This window comes from Mustela nivalis, assembly GCF_964662115.1.
Source record: "Mustela nivalis genome assembly, chromosome: 14".
In the NCBI taxonomy this organism is placed as follows: Eukaryota; Metazoa; Chordata; class Mammalia; order Carnivora; family Mustelidae; genus Mustela; species Mustela nivalis.
In genome coordinates, this window is record NC_139033.1 from 79,031,250 (window position 1) to 79,051,230 (window position 19,981).

The 19,981-nt window shown below is 37.2% G+C and overlaps 1 protein-coding gene across 4 annotated transcripts in view; it reads right to left on the minus strand.

Annotated features, from left to right (window-relative positions):
• Nucleotides 1-19,981, minus strand: part of SPIRE1 (spire type actin nucleation factor 1) — a 188,822-nt gene that overhangs the window by 142,341 nt on the left and 26,500 nt on the right. The window lies entirely within an intron of this gene.

Sequence of the window (19,981 nt, forward strand, 5' to 3'; positions counted from 1 at the left end):
CCATTATCAGGTATTGGTCCAAAATAGGCAGGTCACAATATTTGAGTCAACTAGAGACAAAGATTTGCTTGGAAGACATCTGAGAGTGATAGTCTCCCTGAATGGATAAATCTAGGTTGGGGCACCTGGGTGGCTCATTCAGTTGAGCGTCAGACTCTTGGTTGCAACTCAGGTCATGAAATCAAGCCCTGTATCTGGCTCAGTGCTCAGTGAGGAGTCTGAGGGAGATTCTTTCTCTCTCTTCCTCTGTTCCTTCCCCTGTGTGTGCTTTCTCTTTCTCTCAAATAAATGTTTAAAAAAGAAATGTGGATCAAGGATATATAGGACTTTATTAAAGTGTTCTTGAGACTTTACTATATGTTTAAAATTATGTCAAAATAAAAACATCCAAAAAGCTTAAACTGACTTAAATGGCAAGGGGACTTATGAACCCAGTGAGAAACCACGCAGCCCAGATCCTTATGGGCAAGCATCTACAACCTCAGGAAGAACCAGCTTTCAGATGACTCTCAACACTGTGGGCTGTTAAGCAGAAACACAGACAGAACCTAGGTATTAGATTGCTGAACTGCTATATAAAGCCCATCCTTGAACCCCACCCCTTGGACTTCTAGTTTTGAGCCAATACACATCCTTGAAATTGAAGATAGTTTAAGTTTTTTGGAACTTTTCATTTCAATATAATTTTAAACTTACAGAAAATTCTCAAAAATAGTCCTAAGATGTCATGTATGGTTAACATTCTGCCCCATTTCCTTATGTTCTCACTCTCTCACACACATGCAAACATACATATTATCTTTTAATACTACTTGAGACTAAATTACATACATCATACCCATCTCTTCTCTAAATATTACAATATTTGTTTTCTAAAAATAAAGACATGTCTTAGATGACCACAGTAATCAAAATCAGAAAATTTAACATTGATACAATCTAATCCAGAGTGTACACTCAAATTTCACCAACTATCCCCAAAATACGTCCTTTGTAGCAATTTTTTCTAACCCCAGGGTCACCTGTTTGCACCTGTTGTCATGCCTCTTTAGTTTTCTTTAATCTAGAAAGTTCTTCAACCTTTGTCTTCCATGACAATGATACTTTTGTAGAATCCAGGCCACATTTTTGGTTGGCCTTGTGTGTACCTAGGTTCTACATACTTGGCAGGAATACCTCAGAAGTGATACTGATGTTGGTCTGTGTATCCTAGTAATGCTAACTTTGATCACCAGAGCAGACAGACTCTGAGGTGCCCCCAAAATCCCCACCTCCTGGTGTTCATACCCTGTGTGACTCCCCCACCTCTTGAGTGTGGGCAGAACCTGTGACTTGCTTCTAACCACCAGAATACAGCAAAGGTGATAGGGTGTTTTACAAGTACATGATTATGTTACCTAAGATACAGTTTCCACCCTGCTGAAGCCTCCTCTCTCTTGCTGGCGATGAGGAAGCCAGTGGCCAAGTTGGGGAATTCACATAGCGAGTAACTGCAGGCAGCATGTAGGAGTTGAGGGCATCCTCCAGCCAATGGCCGCAAAAAAATTGGGCTGTCAGCCCCATAACCACAAGGACCTAAATGCAGCCAACAAGCACACATGCAGGAAGTGGGCCTTCTGCAACTGGAGCCTCCAGGTAACTCAGCCTTGCCTGACACCTGAATTAAAGTCTTACTACGCCCTGAGCAGAGGACCCAGCAAAGCCATGCCCAAATTTCTGACTCACAGAAACTGTGATATAATAAATGTGTGATTGTTTTAAATGGCTAAATTTAGGGACCCTTGCGTGGCTTCATCGGTTAAACATTCAACTCTTGATTTTGGCTCAGATCATGATCTCAGAGTCCTAAGATCAAGTCCCACGCTGGGCTCTTTGCTGGGTATGAAGCCTGCCTAAATCCTCTCTTTCCCTCTCCTTCTGTCCCTCCCCCCTACACATGCACACACACTTTCTCTCCCTCCCTCCAAAATAAATAAATCTTTAAAAAATAAAAATAAAGTAAATGACTAAATTCATGGTAATAATTCTCTCGACACTGTTGCACAGCGATAGAAAATGAATAGTCAGTTAAGGAGGTTCTTCCAGATTACTTCAGTGTATTATACATTTCTCCATTTGAAATCAATATGTAACTGATACAGAGCTCCTCTGAAACTATGTCAACGTCATAGTCCTCATCAAATTTTCATTGACTAGTTTTAATAACCACTGATGATTCTTGCCTAAGCCAAATATTACTATGATGTTTAGAAAATGATGTTTTATCCATCATTTCTTCTACCCTTATTAGTTAGCAATCTAGTATAAAGAACTTTCCCTTTGCTGCCATTTATTTTTTAATGTATTTATTTATATGTCAAAACCTCATGGATTATTTTATACTATAACATACCATTGTCAGTATTTATTCTTATGCTCAAATATTCCCAGATTTGGCCAGTGGTGGCTTCTTCAAGCTAACACCTGAGTCCTTGTGACAAATCCCAAACTTTTTTAACCTGCCTTACGAAGGTATAATTTCTTTACCATAAGGATTCACCTAAAGAATACAGTTCAGTGATTTTTTTTTTGTAAATTTACAAAATTGCACAACCATCACCACAACCAAATTTTCAAATGCCAATTTGAAACAAACTTCGTGCCCCTTTGCCATTATTCCCCTTCCAACTCCCAGCTCCAAGAAACCAATCATGTATTTTCTGTTTCTATTGATTTCCTTTTCTGGACATTTCACATAAAGGAAGTCACATAAGATGCAGTCTTTTGGGTGTGGATCTTGTTCACATGGCATGTTTTTGAGGTTCATCCATGCTGTGGCATGTGTTAGTACTTTGTTCCTTTTTATTGGCAAATTGCATCCCACTGTATGGACACACTCCCTCACAATGCTGTGTGTACATCTTTGTTCCTGGTCTACCAAGGTGTCCTCTGCTCATCTTGTACTTCCTGTTCCAGCCCTGGAATCAGCCATTTCTCCAAGGAAAGTTGGCTATTTTTAGTGGGGAAGGCTATTCAGAAACCAAGATCTGGATGATGAGGTGTGCTTGGTGTTACAGGGGCTTCCCTATTGCTTCCAGGTTCTTTCCCAATGTGTGTTAATATGTTTCAATAAACACACACACATACACACATACAAATACATATAAACATGAAAGGTTGAACTTTTTGCTAATTGCGATTGAAAATAACCTGACAAACAGATAGCAACATCAGAGATAAAAATCCCCTCCTTTCTCTAATTAGAAAGGAAATAGCAGTGAAAAACAGATTAGATATTTAGTTTCATTCTGTTTCATAACTTTGATACACATCCCTAAAAGGATTTGCTTGGCCCTTTTGGCAAGGAAATCTTTTCCAAGCAATGATCCCAAATGTTCGATGTTAAATTTTTATTTTTATTATTCTCTCTAGAATTTTACATACTAGACGCAAAACTATTTCTGTTGAGTTGAGACACTCCCTTCTCTGCTCCGCTCCCCTATCCATTGATTCTTAGTAAATAGTCAGTGAAGGATAACTTCTCAGTTATACGGTACTAGGACTTTACACTTTGAGACCATCATTCCACAAATACACTCCAAAAAATGGAAGATTAAAACTTTTTAAATGTTTCTGAGACACAGTCATGCTCAAAGGAAAATGAGCATCTCCGGATGAGTAGTCAAATTCAGAGACAGAAAACAGAATGGTGGATGCCAGGGGCTGGGTCAGGAGGAGGAGTGGGGAGTTGTTTAACAGGAAGAGACTTTCAGTTTTGCAAGCTGAAAAGATTCCAGAAATCTGTTGTGAAACAACATGGATATACTTAACACTACTGAGCTGTACACTTGAAACTGGTTAAGATGGGAAATTTTATGTTTATGGAAAGGTGAGGGGGAAGAAAAGGGGCATTTATGTACCTGCCTAGCTCAGGGCTACTTTCCTGGTCTAGCTTGTTTCCAGGGTTGCTTGCCTTACTAAAACGAGTAACTTGTTTTTTCTCTTTAATTACCTGATTTTTATAATTAACAATGTAATATTCCCTTTTATTAGTACTATACACATAATTAAAAAGCTGACTTACCCTCACACCTGCTGAACAATGGAATAAACGATAATTCTGTTAGGACATGCAACGTGCTTTTTACTTAGTTCAAGGTAAACAGATTTCAGAAAATATTTCAATTATCTCAGCAGTCATCTGCTACAGGGACAACACTGGATCTGACAGCTCTGCTACCACACTTGAACTGTGACTCATGAAGCGGCTTACACAAGAGTAAATTTCCTAGTTTCTAATTGCCTGAGTAACTTGTGACAATCACAAGGTCCTGTTTCTTGAAAACGGATTGTGCTAATTCAACAATATTCATGGAAAGGCTTTAAAAGCAATACCAGTGCATCTTTTCAGAATGGCTGTTAACTCTAACTTTCCCTGACAGCCCACATTTCTTCCAAGTCCTCTTAATTGATGTTTCCTGGATCAACCTGATTTCCCTTTTCTATCCTGGCTGAAAAGTGAGATCCCTAAAAAGACTAAATTTTATGGGAATCAGCCAAGTATCATTCTTGAATTATGGCCAGGCCCCTAAGGCAAGGAGAATGGCTCTGGCTCCCGCAGCCCTCATCTAGCTTGGTCATGGGACAAGACTTCGGTTTGGACCCAGGAATGGAGCAGAGTGTTACCGAATTACTTGTGACTAGTAACAAAGCAAAATAGTGTTTCCAGTTTTAGAGTTGTTCACCTCAGAGAACCCTCCCCCACACAAATACGCCCATGATGTCTCTTTTATTTTTTTATTACAAAAGCAAAACATACTCATTGTAAGTCTTAGAAAATACAGGTACTGTAGAAGAACATATATACATATATCCCAGAGGCAATCACTGCTAACAGTTTACTATATTTGTCCTTTGCGTATTTTTTTATAAATATTGGATCACTCAGTACCTTCTGTTTTATAACTTGTTTTACATTATAATGGACCATCTCCCCAACTCTGCATTCCTCTCTTCTAGGCCTGTGGTCCACCCCTCCCCAACTCCTAAATCCCTTCCATTGTGCCTTCCGGAACCCACTTCCTCTGTGTCTCCATCTTCTCTGAATTATCCCGGTCACCTTCTTGCTCTAACCCAAATATGAATCTCCCCAGATGGCAATGTTGGTCCTGGCGGTTCTTTCTGTGATAATCCTCCTATCACTGGAATGAAAATTGGGGATGTCCTGATGCTTCCTTACACATTCTCTCTCTCTCTTTCTCTCTCTCTCTTTCTCTCCCTTCCTCCTGAAAGTTCTCTGGCTTTGCCTCTTACATCACCAGACCATATATATATATATATATATATATATATATATATATATATATATATATATATATATATATATATATATATACCTACTCTCCCTTCTTGTTGCTGCCATCTAGAAAGCCCCAGTTATCCCATCTTAGCTCAATAATTTTATTTGTTGGTTTCCTGTCAGTCTCCCCTCTTAATTTTTGGTGATGCTAAATGACCCTCCCAACACCCCAGCCTCTCATTTCCGTGAACTCCTCTCCTGTAATGTTTCCTCTGGCAGACCTCAGGCATTCTCTGAGACCCCAGATCCCCAGTTACCAATAACTGCAACTTTCTATCACTTTAATCTCAAAGGTCCCTCTCTTTGACAACCTCCCTTAACTTTCCAGCTCACTCCTTCTAGTATCTGACTCTAATAATCATTCAATCCCACCAGAATCTACAATCCATTGATCCCATGTTCTTTCTAGTCTCTCTCACCACTCACCCTTACATTTCAACTTCTCCTTCTTGGGCAGGTTAAATTCTGAATTTATGATTATGATCATAAATCTTTCTGCCCCTTGCCTACTAGAATCTATGCAGTATACCTGATGATATACATCTACTCTTTACCGTTAGGCAAGCCCCCACCATGCTGTTCCTTACTCCCCACTAAGCCTCACAGGTTTTGTTCTGTTTTTAAGATAATTCAGGACTAAAACTTTTCTGATCCCGTCAAGTTTCTCACTTCTCAAATATTTTTTAAATTATTTAATTTTTCAGTGTTCCAAGATTCACTGTATATGCACCACACCCTGTGCTCCATGCAATAGGTACCCTCCTCCTTAATACCCACCACCAGGCTCACCTATCCCCCATTTCTTAACTATTTTTATTCCTTCTTCTCTCTATTCTTTTTAACCAAGTGTGACTAGAAGTACTTAAAGCATGACTAGAATGCTTTAAGTACTGAGCTTTAAGTACCAAACTGAGAAGTGAAGTAAAATACACACCAGATTTGAAAGACTTTAGTATGGAAAAAATATATAAAACAATTCATTAATAATTTTCATACTGATCACATGTTGCCATGATAATGTTTTAGATATACTGGGTTAGATAAAATAAATTATGAAAATTAATTTCACCTGTTTCCTTTTCCTTTTTAATGTGGCTACTAGAAACACTTAAATTGCATATATTTCAGGGCACCTGGGTGGCTCAGTCAGTTAAGTGGCTGCCTTTGGCTTAGGTCAAGATCCAAAGGTCCTCTGATTGAGCCCTGCATCAGGCTCTCCACTCAGTAAGGAGCCTGTTTCTCCTTCTCCCTCTGCTTTTGCCTCTGTCTCTTCCCCCATTCATTCTCTCTAAATAAATAAAATTTTAAAAATCTTTTAAAAAAAGATAAATTGCATATATTCCACTGTATTTCTATTGGGTAGCACTGCTCTAAACAGTTCTAAACAGAATGGCTCCTTCCTCCATGAAAGAATTTCTTTCCTTGATTTTTGTTTAAGTAATAGGAGGCTGGGAAAGAAGACAGAACATCCCATGCAATTAAAGGCAGAAACTAAATAAAATCTCTGTGATTCTTTGAAATTATAACTTGGATCTTCATGTGAAATTAGAATTTTTTAAGATGACATTTTCCAAAGAAATAATAAATTATACTTATGTGGCATTAAAACACAATATTATCACTATCTGTAAAAGTTCATCAGCTGTAACTTAATGATTTATGCACTTTTTTCAATGTCCAGTACTTCATTTACAGCCAAAATGTTATAAATTACTTTTATCCACACCAAATGATTTCTGTGTTTAAGGAAAGAATCTTGCTTTACTTGTTTCCTAAAATGTTAAAGGAGTGAAATAAAGCACCCTCTGCCTTTCATTTCCTGCCTTTAGAAGTCAAGGTTCAATAACAGATCATTTAAATACTGCTCCTTCTCAAAGGAATCTCCTTAGCAACCTTTTACAGCTTGTCATGGGTTACAGAATTCTCTCCATCTCCCATTCTTAAATGGGCCTGTGTCCCTTGCAGAACAAAGAAATTTAAAACAAGAAACGTAACTAGCTCTTTGAGTAGACATTTTAAGGAAGTTTCACAATCTCCTTCAATTCTTTTGCCAGCTCCTTCCCACTAAGCATTCTGCTTTCCTCCCATCCCTTCCCTACCCAAGGTCAAGTCAGGTCTGGTCATCATGGCCTCTGTTAAGAACAGCAGTGGCCTCCTCTAACACTTCCTGGCAGTCCTTATTCAAGGCCGTACCTCCTGGCCCATACTATGAAACCCTAAGTGCATGTCACAGATACAGATTGTTGATCTGTTTTTAATTAATTTATTCAATTTCTTTCCTGTGTAAGCTACAGAGCAGTTACAGAAGAGTCTATTTGAAAATAATAAGAAAAGTATGAAATCATCCAAATGATGGTTGCCTTGCTCCTCTGTATTAATACTTTGGTATTAATCACCTAATCTTATTAATTATACAGACGGAAAAAATAAAATTCCAAGTTTAATAAGCCACAATTTATATAAGTAAAAATTTACGGAAATAGGAACTATTGCCTTTAGAGTAAAGGGGGAATATTTGTATCCAAAACATATGCCAAATTACAGGCAGTCTTTTGTTTTATGCCATACTCAGAAAGGTATCACTTTCCCTGATCTTTCCTTTCTGGGAGGGACAGTGAAGGATGGGGGCAGCCACAGGAGAAAAGGGAAGGAGCTCATCTCACAGCAAAAAAAGAACTGAGACTCACATTCACATAATCAACATAATCACCAGTGCAAAATTGAGAGGCTGTGTGGCATGGTCTTTTTAATGATTTCAATTATTTATAAAATGTAATGGAAAGAGAGACATTACCTTATTTGCAACCATCTACTCTCACCCATGTACCAATTTCTCTCCCTTATCCAGTATCCATGGAGAATTTTACTTTTGCCGGCCCAGTTTCTAAGTTGTCCACAATACAGAATGGAGACGAAGAAGAAGAAAGACATGGAATCAGTGTCAGAAAAATAAGGATAGGAATGGGGCAAAGAAAAGGACAACCCCACCATGATTCTGGACTCTCTTTTGGAGTGGAGGATCTAGGTATCAGCTGAAATGGAAAAAACACAGGACAGAGAGAAGAGAAGATGACAGACAGGATGGGCCCCAGGAACAGTGGGATGGGTGGGGTTGTTTTGTTTGAGGGTAGGTATAAGAGGAGAGCTCCAAAGTAGCTACAAGGGTTGAGGGAATTGTTATAACCTATAAAATGGATCCACTACAAAATACTTTGAGAGATAACTTTTTAAATATTTTTGACTGTTACACTGTGTTATTTGCAACTCTATGTAGCTATTGAGCAAGTGTTTAAACTCAACAACTACAGGGAGAAGAGAGTAAAACTAGAAAAGGGCAAAGCTTGACCAAACAAGCTCAGATTCTGAACTCCTCTTCAGTTATGTAACACCATGTGCTACTTTTGCTAAGATTACTAACAAACCAACAATTCTTTAAAAAAATTTTATAAGGGCAGTACTCTAGCAACATCTAAATTCCTGAGTACGGCACTACTTCCCTACACCTAGCCCGGAGTCAGTAAATGGCAATTGCTTGACAGATGATGTCTGGATTAAGTAAAGATTTTATATTTTTTCCCGTAATTCCTCCTCCTTTTCACAGCTCTTTTTATTTACATAAATCTCTATCCATGAGAATTTTCCCCCAGAAAATAAATTCAAATTACAAAGCAAGGAGTTTATTAATTATCCACAGATGCAATGGCACAATCTATAAAACTGTCAAAGAACTTTCTGTTGAAGAAAAATAAGCAATCTTGTCAGATAAAACCTCTATGACTAAAAAACATGAGAGTTCAACAAGTGAAGTCAGTTACCAATTCCTAGTTTGAAAGCCATCTATGACTTTTAACTTTATATTCTAGACATACTCTTGCAATAAAGTTGATATTCTACATATAAAAAAGATCCTCAGGGGAAATAAAAAATAGTCCCAAATTCAGTTATAACAGGTCAAACTAAAATCTGTTTCAACATACACAAAATTTACATTTCTACTTAAAATATAAATTATGTAAACAGTGTCTCAAAAGTCTCTGATTTAACATTCAAACATTTAAGTATTCTCTTGTAAAACAGATTTGAAATAAGTTATTTAAATGGCTTGGAGGATTATTACACCTGCCAACTCTGAGTTCCATCAAAACTATTTTTAAAAAGAAAGAGCAAAAACATGAAATGGAAAGTATCCAAATTGGAAATAAAGAAATAAAGCTATCTCTATTCATAGATAATATGACTAACATAGATAACATGATCTTGCACATAGAAAATCTTAGGGCAGGGACGTCTGGGTGGCTCAGTCAGTTAAGTGTTTGCCTTTGGCTCAGGTCATGATCCTAGGGTGTTGGGATCGAGTCCCAGATCGGGCTCCCTAGTCCATGGGGAGCCTGATTCTCCCACTGCCTCTCTGTCTCTCTGTTTCTCTCTCTCTCTCTCTCTCACATGAATAAAGAGACAAAATCTTAAAAGAAAGAGAATAGCAAATCCTAGGTCAAATTATTAAAAATAATGAATGGGATTATAAGTTTGTAGACACAAGATCATTATACAAAAATCAACTGTACTTCTAATCAATGAATAATCCAAAAATGAAATTAAAAGAAAAATTACATCTATAATAGCACCAAAAGATATATGAATAAATTTAATAACATAAGTGCAAAAATTATGTTCTGAAAACAACAAAACATCACTGAAAAAAGATTAAAGAACATCTAAACAAACAGAAAGAGATCCTGTGTTCATGGATTGGAAGGCTTAGAACTGTTAAGAGGCAATACTACTACTCAAAGCCATCTACAGATTCAATGCTATCCCTATCAGAATCCCAGCTAGCGTCTTTGCAGAATTTACAAGCAAGGGACTCAAATGTCCATCAACTAATGAATAGGTACACAAAATATGGCATATCGATAAAGTTCAATACTCAGCAGTAAAAAGGAATGAAGTACTGATACATGCTATTAACGGATGAACCCTGAAAATACCATGCTAAGTTAAAGTTAGTCAGGCACAAATCACCAAATATTATATAACTCACTTATATGTAATATCCAGAATAGGCAAATCAACAGAAATAGAAAGAAAATCAGTTATTGTTTGGCATGGTGGTACTGGGGAATGCCAGATGATAGCTAAAGGTACTGGATTTCTTTCAGAGGTGACAAAAATGTTCTAAAAGTAAATGTGATGATGGTTGCATAATTCTGTGACTATACCAAAAACCAATAAATTGCATGCTTTAAGTGGCTCACTTATATTCTGTGAATCATACCTTCATAAAGCTGTCACAAAAAATTAAGAAAGCACCATTATCAAAAGAAACTAGGGAACTATCACAGTACCAACTATCTAATTGTCCGGATAATGTGTTTTTTTTTTAACTCTATCTACCAAATACAGTAAGAATTTCTACCAAATTGAAGGATGATGTCAAGAGACACCACAGTGAACAGTAGAAACTCTTAATCAGCCTCTATCTATCCATCTCATATTCCCCAGGCCCTCTATCTAGATCATAGCTACTAGCCTCCATGACTACTACTAGCCATGAGTAGGCAAGCTACCCTTTAGGTCATTTTAATTGTGTCACTTTATTTAATTTAATTTGGTCACTTTAATTGTGTCTGTAAGATTTGTTCCCAAACCCATGCATTCAACAGCACTTACGTGCTTACAATAACAATTTAATGAAATGATGCAAAAAGCTGATGAAATATGTATATATAAATACTATCTCAAAGAAGAATATAAGCAAACAGCAAATAAAGAATGCACAACAAAAGAAGAAAGACCTTAGGAATTAGAAGAAAATTTCATGGGTGCCTGGGTGGCTCAGTAGGTTAAGGGACTGAGTCCTGCATTGGGCTCCCTGCTCAGTGGAGAGGCTGCTTCTCCCTCTGCTCTGTCCCTCCACCCTGTCTACGGTCTCTCTCTCTTATTCTCACTCTCTCTCATATAAATAAAATATATAGACCTTTTAAAAAAATTTTTTAAAGGAAATAGAAGAAAATTTCAGACAGAAATGTTTCTTCTCTTGAAGAGAAAAATGGACCTATAATATGACCTGTAAGACCTGGCACCACCTTGTTTTCCCTGCATTTCCTACAACCCTCTCTCACATTCTCTATGCTTCAGACATCCTAGTGCTCTGTCAGTTTCAAAAAACAGTTTGATCTCCTAAGAGTCCTCACTGTGATTTTCTTCTGCCTGGGAAGTTCCATCCATATATCTGTATCTATAACTAAACCCTTTCCCTCAGTCTGGCTAACTCCTTAAAGCCAAGTATTTTTAATGCAAAGATACATGTATCTCTGAGAGTAGCACACAATGGATGTTCAAAGAATAAGTCAATTTTGTTATGTTAATATGTGAAGAAATGTCTAAAAGAATAAACAGCCATTACCATTAGATGGTAGGATATACAGTGTTACTTTCTTCTTGGTATCCTTCTGTGATGTTCTAATTTTTCAACAAATATATATCATTCCTACAAAGATGAAAGGTACTTTGAAAAAGACAATTAAATAATCTAGCTCCTTCCCACCTTGATCCTTCAGCACTGTAGTGTCTGTGTTGAAAAGTACTCTTATTTTATTAAATATTTAAACTTTTAATTAAGGCAGATTGATATAGCTCCCTGATAAGGCAAATCATTAAGAAAATTTTCTACTTGGGTTGCTTGGGTGGTTTAGTCTTAAGTGCCTGCCTTCGGTTCGGGTCATGATGCCAGGGTCCTATAATCGAGCACTGTATCGGACTCCCTGCTCTGCGGGAAGCCTGCTTTTCCTTCTCCCACTCCCCTTGATTGTGTTCCTGCTCTCACTGTCTCTCTCTCTCTCTCTCTCTCTCTCTCTCTCCCTCTCTCTGTGTTAAATAAATAAATAAAATCTTGAAAGGAAGGAAGGAAGAAAGAGAAAGAAAGAAAGAAAGATATAGATAGAAGGAAAGAAAACACTTTACGCTATTATCAAAGTACGTAGAGGTGCTTCAGATACCTGCAGGGTAAACTTTCTGCTCCTTCAAGAATATTATGTTTACTCCCAGATAATCTGGGCTATTTGGAAACCCTTTAGTAGAAATATCTATATAAATGTTATTGGTCTTCAAATAAAGTAAAAACTACACAAAGGAACACTACGTGTATAAATTTTGCATCCTATGGTCAAACCATGTGCCCTGTACTTAAGATATCTATGACTACAACACAGAAAGACATTTTGATAATAAATGTTATGAGAGAGAGGAGAGAGGTCTGAGCGGAGAAAAGGGCAGGGAGAAAGAGAGAAGCAAGGAGGGAGGGAGAAATGTATTTTAAATGTAACAAGTAACTAATATAATGTGCCAGTCTCTATCTGTTGATACATGTAATCTAAGTGAAGTTACCTATTTATCACACCATTAATAACTTACTACCAAGCTCTACTAATACTCACACTCAGAAGTAGTAAATCAAAGGTAGATACAATTTACTCTGAGGACACATAAACCAATTTCCAAACCATTTAAGTTAAAGTCAACCAAAAAGCCATGTAAATTCAAGCATGTTTGGGGTTTTTAATCCAACAGCACAGGAAACAGAATGTGAGCATCCTTCCCATTTCTTGGTCCTGCTGACCAAGGAGAAAAAGCTGTGGTTACCAGCCGTTAATGGAGCTTATTCTTCTAATCCTTTTATAGAACATATATCATTATTTTAACTTCTTGTCATGCAATTCCATTTATAAAACCTTAAAGTAAGGTTTAAAATCAGAGAAAGCCTTCTGCTAAAAGAACAGATATGACAGTAATTGTCTTTTTGTATCTGTTTTAAGATTTAAGTTAAGTTTAATTAGTTTGGTATCAAGTGCTAATTCACAATTATTTAAACAGGCTCATTATGCAGATAAAATTACGCACAAGTGCAAATATTTTCATAAAAATATTATAGCTGGCTCTTGAATAACATGGGTTTGAACTATAATGGGCCACTTATACCGTATTTTTTTTTCAGTTAAATACAGTACAATACTATAAATGGATTTTCTCTTATGCTTTTCTTAATAACATTTTCTGTGACTTACTTTATTATAGTAATATGGCATATAATACATATGACATAAAAGTATCTGTTAACTATGTTATGGTAAGGCTTTTGGTCAACAGTAGTTAACAGCAGTTTACTTTTTGGGAAGTCAAAAGTTACACACTAGATTTTCAATTAATCCCCATGTTGTTCAAGAGTCAAATGTATACACTTCTTCACGTTCATTTCTGAGTTCCTTTTGAAGTCAACTAATGGATATCAAATGTCAATTAAAAGAAGTTATTACTCATCCAACTGCCACTGACTCTGCATGAGCCAGGGTGAAATCAAAGGTCAGGGAGCTGATTTAGCTAAACACAAAACAGGAAATTTTTTAATGTTACACTGCGTTAAAGCAGCAAACTCCTACATAGTACCTTTGGTAGTTTATTTTAGGTTGCTCAGGAAACATAAAAAATTTTCATATAGTCCTGCTGTGTCAAAAACTATATAATCAGAATGGAGTAAGTCCAAGACACTAACTCTGATGTATTCCTTGGCTTGTTCTCAAGATCTTTGGGTTCCCCCACAAAGCAGAGTAATTCTAGGTCTGGTTTCCCAGGAGGTTCAAACATATATAAGAACTCTTGAGTCATTCTGAGTAAGTCAAAATCAGACTACTTCACAAATTACTACAGTACAGAACTCTATGTTCATCTAACCAATAAGGGTCGGGGAGGTGGGTTGAAAGTTCAGTTCAGGGGGTGCAATCATTCCTTTGCCCAGTTTACATTGAGCAGGAACACAGTCCCTGGCAACACAATGCCACAAACTGTAGTCACAGGTAAGAGACATATACAGAATAAGGAGACACTCAGCCAGTTCACTGCCCCAAATGGGACACTAAACTAATTTTTAGCATTATGCAGATGTATTACGCTGCAGATACACAATGGCTGGATAAAGACAAACAAATGAGGGGTGGAGGGAAGTGGTTCTGCAACACGCTGACTATACGGCCTTGGGCAAGTTATCTCTCTATACCTTAGGTCTCTTTCTAGAGTTTGTTTCTAAGTTTGTTATGAGGATTAAATTAATGTCTATAACAGTATTTAGCGTACAGTTAGCTCTAAAGTATTTTTTAAAGATGCATGTCAGAATGAAACAGTATTTATGTACAGTATATATGAACTCTATTCTTAAGATATGAGCACATATCTTTTTAAAGTTTCCCTTAGTAAAGATTACATTTTTCTGCTACGCTATGATTTTTATAAACTAGCTTTGTCAAGATTAAAGTATCAACAAAAGTTCATTTAACTTTATATAATGCTTTAACCTATGCTGCTTAAAACACAGCTAATCTAGCAAGGGAACAGGACTGTTCTAGTTATTCATTTAACCTTCTTTCCGGCTGAAGGGAAAGGGCCTCACGGCTTCATAATTAGTGATGGTTAATAGAAAACTGGAACGTGATGAAATTTGGAAAGCTAAAAATTTACAACAATGAAAATGCCTCAATTAAAATACTTAAAAATTCAAATCCTTTATGTTATAGTATTTTTAAGTGCTTGACAGTTTTCTTCAAATATAAAAGTATGACCCACAAAATTATTTAAATAATGGCAGCAGGAAAAACTTGTAAAATGAAGGCAAAACCTCCCCCAACCTGTGGACCAGAACTGCCTCTTTGATAAGCAAGTACCCCCAGGTATAGGTCAGTCTTAAGAGTTTATAAATGACCAGACCAAGCTGTGAGCACTCCCAGAGAGGGAGAAGGAGGAGTAATGCACTGTTTAAATAACATGCCCTTCTCAAAATGAAAGGACAAAATACAGATCAGCAGTAGACAAGGGCCTGAAGGAGGAGTGGAGGGTGACGGAGGGACCACCAAGAAGCATTGGCGGAGCTTGGGAAATACAGAACTTGATTGCAGAGATGGTTAACACAAATGAATATCTGTTAAAATTCAAAGAATGGTAACTGGAAAAAGGTAAATTTTACTGTATGTAAATTACACCTTCAAAAATTTCAAAAGAGATATAGAAAAAAATTAAATTGTCTACTAAAGTAAAGAAATTTTTTAAAAATTTCACAATGTCTTTTAAAACAAATTAAATGAAGGATTTCCCTTAATGAGTTCAAATGCTGGAATATACGAGTATAATTGAGTACCTTAAAAAAATTTTCCAAACAGGGGCACCTGGGTAGTTCAGTTCGTAGAGCATGGATGGGAGTCTTGGTTTTAGCTCAGGTTGTGATCTCATGGGTCAGGATTTTGAGCCCTGCAAGGGACTCTGTGTTTACCATGGGATCTGCTTGGGGAGTCTTTCCCTCTGCCCCTCCTCCCCACTTACGCATTTGCATGCGAGCACCGGCTCTTTCTCTCTAAAAATAAATTTTTTTTAAAAAAAATTTTTCCAGTGAGAAATAAGGTTTAGTACTTGATCTTTTAGAAATATTAAGCTGTCTTGAGGTATAAGATCATATAAGAGTTGACTGATTGCCCGTGTATGGCCTCCTTGCTTTCTCTAAACTCATAACTTTGTTTTTTCTGAATAAAAAGAAAAGCCTTAAAAAGAGAATTAAAAGTAAAACCAGAAAATAATTCCTAATATGATTTCTATGTACTACAAAAACTATTAAAATACACAGCTGAGCCATTAAAGTTGTATATCTCTATGAGGGTCCTAAAGGCCCAGAAAGAGATTTGTTTTCCCTAGCAATCATCCTGAGGCTCCTAGTGGTCCATGAGCCTTGCTTAAGAAAATGACTTTATCCATCCCAGGAAAGTATACACCTTCCAACTAAGAATAATTAGCTATATTCATTTAGTTGAGCTTTATGCTAACCTCTCTGCAATCACAACAACCCATCTTGCAGATGAGGAATCCGGAGGCCGAGAAGTGAGGGAGAAGGGTGGAACCAGGATCTGGCCAAAGCACAAATACCCACCATACCAGCACCACAATGCGGAGCAAGCAACATGCTCTTCCACCTTTTCCCGGGCCCTTCACAGTTCTACTCATTTACAGCTTGTGAGCAGCCCTTCTCTTGGTCTGCATTTAATGCCAGAGCTTGATGAGCATCTCCTTTCAACAGAAGAACAATGGAAGGGCAAAAGAGGCTCTAGCAATCACCTTTCTGATCCAGGATTACTTCACTCTCGGGAATGACCCTGCAGTCTTACGGACAGAAAAGACTGGCTTAAATCCTTATTATCAAAGATTCCCTCAACTTCCCATTGTTTTCCTCAGGACTGTGGTTTTACTGTGCTCAGCCCTCAATTCTGTTTCTCAGGCAGAAATACCCATGCTAACCACACTCCAGCCCAACAGCTCTCAGGCTGTGGTTTGAGGACCCTTTGACACTCTAAAAATTACTGAGGAGTCCAAGGAGCTTTTATGTATGTGAACCATAATCTATCAACATCTCCTGTATTAGAAATTAAAACTGAGGGCGCCTGGGTGGCTCAGTGGGTTAAGCCGCTGCCTTCAGCTCAGGTCATGATCTCGGGGTCCTGGGATCGAGTCCCGCATTGGGCTTTCTGCTCAGCGGGGAGCCTGCTTCCCCCTCTCTCTCTGCCTGCCTCTCTGCCTACTTGTGATCTCTGTCTGTAAAATAAATAAATAAAGTCTTTTAAAAAAAATTAAAACTGAGAAATTTTTAAATCAAATCAGTTTAATTAAATCATTTAAAATATTAAACATGTTAATATAAGTAACATTTTTATGGGAAAGAAACCTCTGTTTTCAAAAATAAAAAATAATGAGAAGAGTGATATTGTTTTACATTTTTGTAAAACTCTTGAAGGTCATGCTTAATAAAAGCCAGCTAGATCTTTTATCTACTTCTGAGGTCTGGCATGACATTCATAAGTACACAGTCATGGAGCCAAGGAAAACACCACTGTACCCTCAAGAGAATGAAAGTAGAAGGGCAGATAATGTCTTAGTATTATTTCAAAAACTGTCTGACCTTGAAAGGGTGTCAGGAACCCCCTAGAGCCCTCCTACCACATTTGGAGAACCAGTGCTCTAGTCAAGCCTGGGTTACTCCTAAGTCTGACTTCAGCAAATCCCCACAACCTAACTTGAACTCCAACCTCACTCTCTTTTGCTTCCTTACCACTGCCATGCTCCACCCCCCAAATGTACCACCTTCCCTAAAAAACAAAACTTTCTACATAAACTGTCTCCTCTTTCTCTTAGGTCACCAAACTTCTTGAAAAAGTAGTTCCCACAACCTCTACTGCCCCTAGTTTTTATCATTTTAATTAACAAAGTAATACAGACATGTTCTCATTTAAAAAAAAAAAAAAAAAAAAAAAGATAAATCACCCTCCACAATTCCAGTCTCTAACCACTGTTACCCCTAGAAAATACTCTGAGCTGTTAACTAAATACTCAGTTTGAATTTTTTATTTTCTTGTGATTTTTTCCCTCATCAAATAGTTATTTTTAAAAATCCTGAAAGGCAGTTCTGTTTAGATTCCAATTCTTTTGGTCACCCAAGGTATGGTCAAAGAATAAGGGCTACCAACTAGGAGATTAGGGAGATAAAATGAGTGACATTCTTATCCAAAGTGAGTACTAAACAAAATGCTACAACCATGCTGATTTTATGGTAATACAACATAAGACAGAATAATGAAACTTAGTCATCCTGATATATACATATATTTTATATATATATATAAAATATGTAACAGTGTCTTCAGGATTTGAACATTTTCACATATATTTGCTCTTTAAAGTTTCACAACCCTGAGGTCAATAGGAATTAGAATTAACATTTTATAGATAAGAAAGCCAAAGTTCTAGGAGAGCAGGAGAAAAAAAATTACTGCTCAAAATTACATAGCTAGAAAAATGCACACCAGAAACCATAGAAAGAAGTTATATTTTCTTTTCTTTTTTTTTTTTTAAAGATTTTATTTATTTATTTATTTATTTGACAGAGATCACAAGTAGGCAGAGAGGCAGGCAGAGGGAGAGAGAGGAGGAAGCAGGCTCCCTGCTGAGCAGAGAGCCTGATGCGGGGCTCGATCCCAGGACCACAGGATCATGACCTGAGCTGAAGGCAGCGGCTTAACCCACTGAGCCACCCAGGCGCCCCTATATTTTCTGACTCAAATCAAATCCCACTCCTTTATATTACATTAAACAGTACATCAAAAATTCTCACAATATAGAAATTTTAAGTTCTACTTTTAAAAAAAATTAAATTCTAGCCTATTTTTAGAGCTCATCTGGAAAAAATGATCTTTACTTCCAAAGTTGAAAATGCAAAATGAACTGTATAATTTCTGAATGCAAAAAAGAACAAATCATTTTTGCTTCTTTATTATACAATATCCTTTAGGAAGCTTACATTTTATTTAGAATAACAGTTGAAATTTACTAAAATCTACACCAACATGTAGACATACTATTCTATTAGAAAAATAACTTCTTAAATCCTTTATCTAGGCATTGCTATTAACAAAGACCCAAGACTCCTAATGTAAAGATGATGCAACAGCTGCTGAAAAGAACACCAGACATACACACTTCATGGATGCTACCCTCATACTTCAGTGCTACCCTTGAAATTCCTGCAAGTAACACAGGGAATCATATGGAAATTCCCTAAAGTTCACAATCAGAATTTGGAACTAAATTATGAAAAAGTACTAAACCTGTTTATACAAATAACAAACTATTTGATTCATTTTTTAAAGATTTTATTTATTTGAGAGAGAGAGAGAGAGAGAGCATGAAAAGAGAGAAGTCAGCGGGAGAAGCAGACTACCTGCCCAGCAGGGAACCCAGTGTGGGACTCGATCCCGGGACTCCAGGATCACGACCTGAGCCGAAGGCAGTTGATCAACCAACTGAGCCACCGGCCGTCCCTATTTGATTCATTATTAATCTTACTGAAATATTGTTTCCAAACCCCTATTTTTTTTCCTATACCAAGGCAGCTCCAAAGGAGCTCAACATATTTAAATGATTTATTTATTATGACAGATAAGATTATGAAAAAAACTGAACTTAAGCTATTCTTATTAAGGGCTCTTTCCCTTATAACATGGGAAAGTTTTAAAACCATGATTAAGCTAACCTTTTTAACACACACTGGCATTTCAAAAATATGGGCAAGAGGGGCGCCCGGCTGGCTCAGTCAGTGGGACATGCAACTCCTGATCTCAGGGTTGTGAGTCTGAGCCCCACAGTGGGTGTAAAGATTACTTAAAAATAAAATCTTCAAGAAGTACTTATGTGGGCAAAATAACTTTTTTTCATTCACATTTTACTCTTTTTAAATGTAAAAGATAGGAGCGCCTGGGTGGCTCAATGGGTTAGGCTTCTGCCTTTGGCTGGGGTCATGATCCCAGGATTCTGGGATTGAGCCCAGCATCAGCTCTCCAGCGGGGAGCCTGCTTCCCCCCCTCTCTCTGCTGCCTCTCTGCCTCCTTGTGATCTCTCTTTGTCAAATAAATAAATAAAATCTTAAAAAAATAAATAAATAAAAAATAAATGTAAAAGATATATACCTATCTCCACACATTCTTGTCAGAAGACCAAAAACCCATGAGATATAGTTCAATACTTAAGTAAATCTAAAGAAACCGCAAAGCTACTTTACTAATAAAT